Below are 12,515 nucleotides of genomic sequence, written 5' to 3' on the forward strand. Positions count from 1 at the left end.
CATGGTGGAGGTCTTCAGTTTGGCCTCTGACCTGTTCTCTGTTAAGGATTCAGGGTTAGGGTTAGGGTTAGGGTTAGGACACTTCTATAAAATAAAAATAAAATATCTATAATAAATAATATTTAATAATATAATATATGCATGTATGTTGTCATCTAAAATCCTAACTGCAGTAATGTGATGCCTTGTTCTGTGATGCCATTCTTAAGTGAAATAAGATTTGACAGTATGGGGCGGCTGTGGCTCAGGAAGTAGAGCCGGCGTCTAATGATCGCAAAGTTGCCGGTTCAGAGATTTAATCTCTGATTGGCCACGTGTCGAGGTGTCCTTGGGCAAGACACTGAACCCCAAATCGCTCCCAATGAGCGGGCCAGCGCCTTGCATGGTACCTTGCCGCCATTGGTGTGTGAATGTGTGTGTGAATGGGTGAATGAGAGGCCATTGTAAAGCATTTTGGAATATGGCACTGTATAAGTGCAGTGCATTTACAGTAGGCATGATGCTTCTGTATTACCTACCCAGGAAATGTTCATAGGCCATCGCTACGATCTTTGGGGAGAGATCTCCAACCATTTGAAACTTAACCCTGGAGTGAGCGACCTCCTTCAGGAGTAAGCGAAGGACAGGAAGGAGGATATTCTTGACCGCCTTCTCCGCAGCTGGTCGGGTCTTGCACAGGAACAGGTCCATCCCCTCCATGGTTACCTTCATGTGACAGACAGAGAGTTGACTCAAGCGAGCACTTTGAGGTTTGTCTCCAGGAAATAGCAGTGTGTTGTGTTGTCATACCGTTCTGCCCATCAGCAGTGAGAGGCGGTGCTCATCCTGGATCTCCCTGCGGACTTCCTCCTCCATCTTCTCCATTCTGAGGAGCCTCTCGGCTCTCCAGAGCTGTGCACAACATTACACATTATTTCTTGCAGGAGAGTCAGGGCACTAATATGTTAATAAAATGAATTGACTGTCTGTTATTGCTGGGTATGTCAGTAAACATGTTCATGTGTTGTCCTAGTAGGCTACTTACAAGTTCAAGGAGATGGAGCTGTAAGTTGGGCTCTTTCTCAGCCATGTCATTATACCTTCATGTGAATAAAATAATGTATCAGACTGCTATCCATAGAATAACCTATCTATACAGTTTGATAATGTATCAGACTGCTATCCATAGAATATATCAACCTATCTATACAGTTTGACAAAATCTCTCACTCATCTTTGACTATGCAGAGGTGGATCTTAGACTTCATAGACATAGCCAGCAGGTTTATGGGAATTTTGTATTTGTACTTGAATTTTGTCATTGTATTTCTCTCCTGTGTTTAAGTTTTTGTTACCACTCCCTTGTATTATTCCCTGAAATAATAATACAAAATTGATCACAAAAAAAGAAATCACTCACTCATGAATCAGGAAGGGCCTGTCCGTGTACAGCCAGTTCCTCATGTCCTTAGCTGTTATATAGGAGGGGACCTCCACCGGACGTTTCAGCAACATGAACGCCTTCATGAGCTTTTTCTGCAAAAGAGGGAGACACACATTAACGTTTTAACAGTTTATCTCCTGTGCATTTGTGCCTGACTATTGTTTCAACTTACCTCCCCGTGGAATAGGGCTTTATAATCATAACCACCCTCCATATTAACTGTGGTCATGGTAACATAAGGGAGGGAGAAACATGAAAAACCAACGAGTTAAAACAGCAAGTAACTATAAAATATAGACACATATAAAACATATTATACTGAATTTCTGATACATTGGAGGAATAAATACCGAATGAAGAACAATCAATAATGGTTATTGATCGTGAATACTTGTGAATACTAATAAAACGCAGTGACAAACGGATTTCGCTAGAGAGTCGAGTATATTCTGCCAGGTCAAAACTTCTGTGACTGAACCATGTGCGGAATGTTAAAACATTGTTTGTGACTACATTATTATACGTTCTGAGTCAGAACTTCTGATACATTATTGCGTCGGGTCGCTGAGAGATGTGTTCTCATTGGAGGGTGACAGCGCCACTCAGTGGTAGAAGAATGTTACTGCACCGTAACTGGACTGAGATGCCATCTGTTTGAGGGGGATAATAATGACCATGACTCTTGAGAGTGGGCCTGTCGCCTAACGGTGTTTAGTTAATTACAACTCCAGGTAAAACACATCCAGACTGATGAGCTCATTAGAGCATCCATAAAAGTCCGGAAAATAACATTTCAGAATAAAAGTCAGAAAAATTAAATTTCAGAATAAAAGTCAGAAAAATTAAATTTCAGAATAAAAGTCAGAAAAATTAAATTTCAGAATAAAAGTCAGAATAATTTAATTTCTGAATAAAAGTCAACATTTCAGAATAAAATACAGGAAAAGTTGCCTACAAGTTTGCTGATGAGGGCAAATGATAGCGATGAAAACAAATGGATTATTTCAGCTTTGCAAAATGTTCAGGCCCTGTATGTTTTCCTTGATACTGTTGCTCTACATGCTATTTGGTGTGACTAAGCTTGAGTTGTGGACTGTGGAGATTTTACAAAAGATGAAAAGTAATTTTCATGTTAAGATTATATTGAGTGATTAGAATGTTGTTGAGTATTGACTACTGCAATTGTACCCTAGTTGATCGATGCATACAGTTATTAATTTAAGTTATTAATTCCCACTCTGTATTATTTTATACAGAAGAGTGGAGCTTCCTCATGCTTTCTCTTATTCCCTCTCACTTTCTCTCTTTCTGAACTAGTTTTGACCCAGCCTCTGTGTACTGCTTTCTCACAGTCTTCAACCCCTTCATCATGGGAGGACTGATGATGTGGAAGGTACCCCCCCCCCCCCCCCCCCCCCCCACACACACACACACACCTATCAAACCACACACATATCCAACCACACTTACGCACACATCACATGAAAATAGGTTTAAAGAAATTAAAGAATCATTAAAGAGCGCACTGATTCTTCTTTCCACACCGGTTGCAGACAATAAATAACGTTTTCCTTTTGCAGAGGCTATCTCTGAGACAAACTAGGAGCACATTAGGTGTCTTTCTGTGTTTGTGTCTGTACATAACATACCTACTTGTGTTTAATGTTTTTAACAACAACAAAAATCAAAGGTGTAGGTTATTTTCTTTTGGTATATTGAAGAAAACTGTTTTTATACATTTCTTATCAATTTCCCATTTTAATGTTATACATCAGTTGATAAAATAATACATTATTACCTGAATGAGAGGGTCTATTGTGTATTTCTGTCTTTGTCTCCCTATGTTAGCTAAATCATCATGTACAGGATGACATTCAAACCCATAAATCACGTCATTCTGTTACCGAATGTAAATCCAGTTCACTTACAATAGCCCAACAACCAAAAAAGATTGTGTTCGAACTCAACATATATGTTGTATCATATGAAAGCTGACACCCCAACAAAAAATATGGTAATTACATTACCAAACTTGGAATTGTTAAAAGTAGCCATTGTGCATATAGTTGTATGGTCTGTTCAACTTTGCTATCAAGGGGTTTTGTTTGGCAAACATTTGAAAGTGACTGTGGACTGTTACTGTGAAATATACAGTGCCCTCCACAATTATTGGCAGCCCTGGTAAAGATGAGTAAAAAGGGTTATAACAAAATCACCTTTTTTCAGTTAGCTTAATGTCACACACAAAAAAGAGAAACATCCAACCTTTCATTGAAGTAGATTTATTATTTCTAACAAAACCATGTGTTTAGGACACCCCCACATTTATTACTACTTAAAATGCCTAAAATTAGAATCAAGTGCATCACATCAGTTGCAAATGATTAGGACATTGTGAGAGACGATTCTGGAGGAGCCGGTCTTATTTAAACCTCAGACATTTAGTTTGGTTTGCTCTTGATTGTTGAAGTGAGCGGTATCACCATGGTGAGATCAAAAGAGCTCTCTGCGGCCTTCAGAAATAAGGTTGTAGATGCATATGAGTCTGGGAAGGGATTTAAAAAGATTTCCAAACAATTAGAAAATAGCCATTCCACTGTCCGGAACATAATTTCCAAATTTGTGGAAAACATTTAAAACAACTGCCAACATGGTCAGGTCAGGCAGTCCTAGCTATTTAGCCCAAGAGCAGACATGGGACCAACAGGTAGCTCTTGCCACAGTTGATGTCAAAGTACATGCATCTACCATCAGAAAGAAACTGCACAAGTTTGATTTTCATGGGAGGTGTGCAAGGAGGAAAACCTTGCTGTAAAAAAGCTCATCAGGGCAAGACTGAAGTTTGTCAGAGAACACCTACACAAACGCCAGGACTTCTAAAATAATGTGCTTTGAACAGATCAATTCTGAGTTGAATTATTTGGGCACAGTAGCAGAAGACATGTTTGGTGCAAACCAAATCACAAGGACCTCATACCAACTGTGAAGCATAGGGGCGAAAATGTCAGGGTTTTGGGGCTGCTTTACTGCAGCAGGGCCTGGCCAGCTCACCATCATATTTATAATCCACTATGAATTCTTTATTGTGTGATGAACCTATCGCAGCCTCCTTAATCAGATTGATGAGCTGCACCTGGACCTGCTCATGGACTCTGTTTGAGACTCTGGGGAGATCAACAATAAATAGAGCCAGAGCGCTGAGCGGGTCTCTAGTGGCGCTTTTCCATTGACCGGCTCGGCTCGGCTCGGCTCGGCTCGGCTCGGCTCGGCTCGGCTCGGCTCGGCTCGGCTCGGCTCGGCTCGGCTCGGCTCGACTCGACTCGACTCGACTCGACTCAGCACGCATAGGAGATGTTCGGGTACGGTACGCTTCTCCATTACTCACAACAGACCCGGAACGATAAATGTGGTAACCGTTGTATAAAGGCACTCTGCTTTGCGTCGTGCCTAACCATCCCGCTAGCTGTGCCGATATACCACGGCTTCTCGTTCCATAACTTTTTCCTCAATAGGAATCTTCATCGTTGTTAATTTTTTGTTAAGTAGATGATAACAAAGTTACATTTTCAGTATTTTTGCACCTTTATCAATAGATAAAGATGCGTGTGGTTCTCCAGCTGCACAGCCGCAGGAGAGGAAAGCGCTACAGAGAGTCGTGAGATCGGCCCAGAAGATCATCGGCGCCCCCCTCCCCTCTCTGGAAGAGCTGTACAACACACGCTGCCTCAGGAAGGCCTCCAAGATCTCCAGGGACCCATCCCACCCTGGGAACGAACACTTTGTCCGGCTGCCCTCAGAAAGACAGAAAGGTAGAGGAGCAGGAAGATAGAAAGGTAGAGAGCAGGAAGATAGAAAGGTAGAGGAGCAGGAAGATAGAAAGGTAGAGGAGCAGGAAGATAGAAAGGTAGAGGAGCAGGATCACGTTCAGGACCATGTCCGCAAGGACAAATAGACTGAAGCTCAGCTTCTACCCTAGGGCCATTCAGGCCCTGAACACAGCAAAGACCTAGGTCCTAGGCCCTGGACAATCTAGACAATTTGATGGCAGCTACTAGATTGTTATCATAAGTGCAATATTGAAATACAAATGTGTACATTTCAAACCTGCAAACTGCGACACTTTAAATGAATGTGCAATAAGACTATGTGCAATAATACTATGTGCAACATGACAACCCTTGTGTACATAAGGTTCAGAGATAGGAAATGTTAGGATATTTATAGCATAGCATAGAGTACAGCACAGTGTTTTATTTGTATAGTATAGTAGTATAGTATAGTGGATAGTGTACTTCTTCTTTCGTGTAACGTCAGAGGTCCAACTCGGTGTCGCGTAGCCATGCCCGCATCTCTGGTTCTAGGTCGAAGAGGCTGGCTTCTGAGGGTGGTCTATATTTATGTAATTTATGTATTATTTATGTAAACCAGCTCTTTTCCCTCCTTGTTTTTAGTATTATTATTTTTTTCCAAGCACCAGGGGAGCCCCCCCTCCTAAATTTCGTTGTATGGTACCTGTACTGTATTAATGACAATAAAGACCATTCATTCATTCATTCAGATATTGTTTGAAAGAAGATTAAATATTGATATGTTCATATTTCTTAAAATATACCTAAATATTTCATGGGGTGTCCTAATATTTGTTCACATGACATAAGAGTCCTACCCCACTCAACACACTTTTAACACGGCTTCCCACGGCTACTACCCCCTGTGCTGTTTCTCCTATGTCATATTAAACAATAAATAAATAAAATCTTCCTTCTTCTAGCACGACTGACAATGGCTCCTGGATTGAGCTTAGATTACGTATTCCTATTAAGACTGGTGGATACAAATGTATTTGTTGTAAGTCACTTTGGAATAAGGCGTCTGCTAAATGCCAAAAATGTAAATGTAAAATATCCTACCACATCAACACACTACAACACACTAACCACACATTTGAAAACACATTGTTTGGACATGTTCCACACAATTATTAAACAATTTAAAAACTGGGGTTGCCCTCGGCTTTGAGCTAGTTTTTACATATAATGTTTTTGAAGAATACAGTCGAGAACATTCTACTCTGATCCATCACTGCAGAGAAGAGGCTGACATCTCTTTTTCACACACACACACACACACACACACACACACACATACACACACACAGACACGCACACACACACACACACACGCACACACACACACACACACACACACACACACACACATACACACACACACACACACACACAGACACGCACACACACACACACACACACACACACACACACACACACACACACACACACACACAGCTCGAGCCCTTGGTGAATCAGAGCAGCTCTGTCCTATCAGACAGTGGAGGCTCTTCAGACGCTCACAGCTCATTTCCTCCTGCTGCACCTGGTCCAGCTGGGCCGTCCTCGTCCTCCTCTTCCCACAGTCAACCACACTCTGACCAGACAGAGAGAGGCCTCACACCTTACACGGAGGGCTGTGCAAAACATAGTACAGCTATCATGGGGCAGCAGGCTGATAATGTTGGATGATGCCGTGTTGACATATGTCTATTACATTTCCGCCATCATTAGATACATGGCAATGGTGTCTATATTTGTCCATCCCATTCAAGTACTCATTCAGTATATTCTATGCATGTATGCAGGTAAAGCAATGCTTCATACTCTACAATGCGATTTCTCATAGATTTGGACGGCCAATTAATTTATCTGCATTGTATATATTATACTATACTATATATTACACTGAATAAAGTATCTTATTTATAGAGTACAGCACAGTGTTTTATTTGTATAGTATAGTATTGGATAGTGTATAGCCTTTATTTATGTAAACCAGCTCTTTTCCCTTCTTGTTTTTAGTATTTTTTTCCTAGCACCAGGGGAGCCCCCCCCTCACAAATTTCGTTGTATGGTACCTGTACTATATTAATGACAATAAAGACCATTCATTCATTCATTCATTCATTCAGTATATTCTATGCATGTATGCAGGTAAAGCAATGATGTTTCATACTCTACAATGCGATTTCTCATAGATTTGGACGGCCAATTAATTTATCTGCATTGTATATATTATACTATGCTATATATTACACTGAATAAAGTATCTTATTTATAGCCCATAGTATCACAGACAGTCCCGTCCAGAACTATTGACAAACTCCAGATCCTGGTTTTCATAGTTCTTGCCTGATGACTGAGCGGTCCCTTTACTCGGAGAGTACTCAAGTATATCACTCCGCAGGGTCAGCGAGACTTTTTTTTTCTTTTCTTCTTCTTAAAACGTTTACTACGCTACCCTGGCCTTAAAAACTGTACGGTCCTCTAATCTGAGTCATGCCCTTGTGTTATTTCATTTCGAAAACGATTTAATTACCGTCGGACAATAACGAGTTAGACCTCTAAAACTGAATGTTTACACGGACCTATTTCTCCTACTAACGTTGACAGGCGGTACTTCGGTCTCTCCTAAACATGGCCACCATGATGGAGTAAAACGCTTCAACTTTAATTTTCACATTTTAGCTGAAAACTTCTTGATTTTCTGTATCTCTGATAGTAACGGTTGTTCGGATATTATATTATATTATACCATATGTAACATAGAAGGCATATGCAGTTATTTAGAAAAAAGTTTATCGTGGAATCTAACACTGGTTTAACTAGTTAGCTGAAAGCTGGGGAGAAAAAAACAAGAATTGCAATCAATTCTAGAAGCGTTTTTATTTTTCTCTCTCGATACTTTGAACGCTTCTCCCAGCCGTGTGAGATGCTTTCCCAGTAGTGGAGGATTAGCTTAGCTTAGCTAGCTATGTTTATTGCTCTATTTTTCCTTCGTTGATACCGTCGCTTTTTGAACTCCAGACTCTTTTTTCGTTGTAAACGAAAGTATTCCGTTATTCATATGGATGTAAAGGTCATGAAGGGAATACTTTTAAACATCTAGGGTTGAAAAGGTAAGTTCTATGCTGTGTTTACGGATAGTTTGTGTGTGTTTCAACCAGCTGGTTAGCTAGCCACCTAGGAGACGGTGTTTCCGTGTGGCCACTTGACAGCTGCTGTCATGTGTTATGGGTTTTTAATTCTGTTGTGCTTTGAGTCACATTTCTCCTAATGTTCTCTTGTAGTATAAGACGCTTGGAGTCTTCCCAAAGACATTAGCTATGTCGGATAGATCTGATATCGCATTTCAACCAGAGCGCAGTTGACATTTCTGGTTGGTAAATATGCTATGAACCACTATCTCGGGGGCCCGTCTAATTGCTGGAGTTCGGGGGCCCGTCTAATTGCTGGAGTGCAACATGCAAGTCTATGGAACGGATAGCCAACGGATAGCCGATCAGACGAAACCGAACAATCGTGAGATATAAGGCTCGTTTTCGACCAGGCTAATTTATTTCCAGTACATAAGAACTACGCTTTTACGTGATTAGGAGCAAGATTAAACTTTTCACGGAACGTTTTCGTGTCGCCAAAGAAGATCTAAGCACATCAAGAGGCGGGACATAGTAGCATTATTCGGGTACGCTGCTAACGGCTAATATCGGAGTGCATTGTGGTATACAAAAAGACACAGTTCTCATTAGGCCAATGCATGTGAACGAGAGATGCACAACAAATGGTCCTCCAAGGGACTTTAGTAAAGGAACTTTGGCTACATAATGACATAATGGCTAATCTTGACATCATAAGACACACTTGTTTTCGAACTAACCTGACATCTATCAAGTTATTCCCCCCCCCCTCCGCCCCAAGACCCTCCATATCAACACAGTTCTCCAGACAGCTCCCCTACATGCATTACACAGAATAGCTAGAGTTGTTTCCCCAGGATTGTTTAACAGCGTGGTGCTGGTTTGCATGATCAAAACCCCGATCGCGTATTAATGCAAAATGCATTAACGCCGAAAATACAGCAAACAATTCATCGAGGAACGTCATAAGACTTTCACTTTCGTTTTTAACTACAGTACAGGCCAAAAGTTTGGACACACCTTCTCATTGATTGATTGATTGAAAACTTTATTAGAAGATTTGCAGAAGTAGGTACATGAAAGTACATATTACATACAAGGTCAACTAACAGGATAAAAACCCAAGAAAGCCACTGGCTTATTTCAATTGGGGTCCTTGATTCTCATTCAATGCGTTTCCTTTATTTTCATGACTATTTATTTACATTGTAGATTCTCACTGAAGGCATCAACACTATGAATGAACACATGTGGAATGATGTACTTAACAAAAAAGTGTGAAATAACTCTAAATATGTCTTATATTTTAGATTCCTCAAAGTAGCCACCCTTTGCTTTTTTGTTGTTAATAAAAAAATGTTGTTAATAAAATATATAATAATCATATTAAATATATATATAATAACATATTATTATTAACACATATTATTATTATATATTTTATTAACAACAAAAAAGCAAAGGGTGGCTACTTTGTACCAAATAGTCATGAAAATAAAGGAAACGCATTGAATGAGAAGGTGTGTCCAAACTTTTGGCCTGTACTGTACAATGTCGTTGGCGATCAAAGATAGTAACTATAATTTCTTAATGTATAGTTTAATTTGCATTGAAATGTTTAGGTGGCTCAGCTCAGCGACATACATTCTTTGAGGAGAACCCTGAATGGTTATAGTGTTGCTGGCAAACTCCAAACCGGCCATATCAACAACAAAACACCGACATCAATTACAAAAACAGTAATTCTTACCACTCTTGTTGTTGTTGTTGTTGTTGTTGTTACTAGTCAGCTATAAGCCTGGAATATCAACCACTAAAAGCTGGCCTTAGTGCGAGAGGCCATAGAATTCTATGGTGACCTTACTGAGTAAAGAATTAGTGATCATTTCATTTTATCACAGGACTGAGAGTCATGGCTCCAAATGGAGGCAGGAACTTGAGGTTATCTAGCAAAAACATTCCCCTTGCAGAGTTTCCCCTAGGTTTGCTGCCTTGGGGGGGGGGGGGGGGGGAGTGGCGGCGTGGCATGGTCCATGGACCCCCCCCTCGGTAAAGATAACTCAGCTTTAACGGTTGGATTGGGGGTAAGACCCTGCTGCGACATACCAGCATCATGTCCAGGGGTGTATTTGTACATCAAGCCGCCTCACACTACGGAAACAGTAGATAGGCTCCTGCCCTATGGGCCATTAGAACCATCAGTTTTCAAGGCTACTTATGGCGCTTCTCCACTACCGTACCGTACCAGAACCTGTGTGCCCGTTTTGTTTTGCTTTCCCCACTGCCAACTGGCCCATGCTGGGCCATAGTACCCGTACTGATTTTAGCGACCCTTCCTGACTCGGAGCGAAAGGTACTATCCATACTATGATGTGACGCTGCAGACCGTTGATTGGTTGATTGATATGTGACGCGTCATACAGCTGTTGTTTACAATGGTCCGAGAGCCTTGAGACCGAAAGCTCACAATAAACATTGTTTTACTCTTCAGCTGCAGCAACCCAGCTAAGTCTGATCACGGATGAGCGGTGGTATTTTTCACTTCTTCACATGGTGAAATGCATTCTTAGACATGACTACGTCGTCATGCTTACAAAGATGCCACTTGAAATGCATGAAATCCAAGTGTATTTGTGTCTTACACACTAGTGTTTGACTGCCTGTAGCCCAGTCACGAATGGTCCCAGTATTGTAGCTTCAGACAGAACAATTTGGTTATTATTGTGCTTGCTGTAGATGTTAATGCTCATATATATTTATTTTAAACCTGTTCTTTTACCAACTGCTAAGACCACAATATAGTAAGCTAGTTACTTGAGCTAGCTAAAGATATTGGCCCCCCAAATAATTTTACAACTTGTTTAGCAATTATGTTACAATGTTTCTGTCGAACCCCGCAGTGAAGGTATCTAAGCAACGTAATGTAGCTAGTGAACAGAAGAAGGGAAAAAACATCAGATCAGATATATAAACTGGTTATTTTGATAAACTGGACACATATTGGGAATATATATGGTTACTTTCTTTCTGAAAACATGAAAACTTCATAAAATGACGTTAACATGACGTTAAGCTTTTAGCCAATGGAGGTTTAAAAATCCCCGCTGCCGGCCGGTGCGAAATGCATTCTGGGAGGCATTTTACTTTGAGGGGAAAATTTATGGACAACCTAGAACCAAAGCCTCAATGGGATAGGAACAGGTTTGACTATTAGTTTTTGCAGCCCAACAATAGATTTGATCTTTATATTACATTAAAAAACACCTGATTTGAATTTCACAACCAAGCTAGAACAAGTGTACCGGTAGGTAGGATTGGGTGGTTTCACGGTTTAACCGTGAACCAGGGTTTTCGAAAATAGCGTTATAGTTAATAGCTTTATAGTTTTTTTCAAAATCGTCATAAATTGCTATATTGTCGTGGACGCTACTGTGAGACGCTAATAATTCACCAGTATGTTTCTATGGTGGGAATTGGGCGAGGGCCCTTTAAGGCTCAGCAGTTGTGACGTATGGGGGTTTCACAGCCAGGGTTGCCAGACATTTTCCAGCCTAACCACAGTCTAAAAACGGCTAAATCCACCATAAACCTGTATTTTCCAGGAAACAATGTTATACATCTACGTTATACATCTGTTAATAACCGGGCAGAATAGCAGTGTTCTGCACTTGAAGCCGTGTTAAAGTGAAGTCTGAGAGCGTCCCCTTGTTCAACAATTATATCAATGCAGTCTGCCATCACCAACCAACAGGTAGAGCTTGGACGTAACAATTTCAATGGACAGCTCCCGTTGTTTATCGTCTCATAAATGTTCCTATACTCACACTGGCTCTTGGCTGAATGGGCAAACCAGTTGTAGGTTTCCCTGATCACATATACTCAAGGTTGCTGGGGAGAAGCTGCATGGCCTTATTTGCAACTATATCTAGCGACTAGCGAGTGCCAAACACAGCAAATACGCTGTAAACTTGGCTGCTTTCCTTTGAGTAGGGTGAAAACCGAATCATGTTTTCAGATCATAGCGCTAGCATTTTTTGAGCGGCATTCACACAAAGGCAAAGGAGCTTGTTCACTGATATGTCTGTGGTTTCGTCAAGATAGAGG

General features: G+C 40.8%; 1 protein-coding gene across 1 annotated transcript in view; it reads left to right on the forward strand.

Annotated features, from left to right (window-relative positions):
* Nucleotides 1-8,304: 8,304 nt before the first annotated feature.
* The window catches only part of LOC308168838 (histone-lysine N-methyltransferase 2C-like), a 69,897-nt gene continuing 65,686 nt past the window's right edge, over nt 8,305-12,515 (forward strand). The window contains exon 1 of the mRNA XM_080543482.1: nt 8,305-8,393. The gene's annotated coding sequence lies outside the window, so the exon portion shown is untranslated. The remainder of the gene's footprint in view (nt 8,394-12,515) is intronic.

Source organism: Nansenia antarctica, assembly GCF_963989245.1.
Source record: "Nansenia antarctica genome assembly, chromosome: 12".
Lineage (NCBI taxonomy): Eukaryota > Metazoa > Chordata > Actinopteri > Argentiniformes > Microstomatidae > Nansenia > Nansenia antarctica.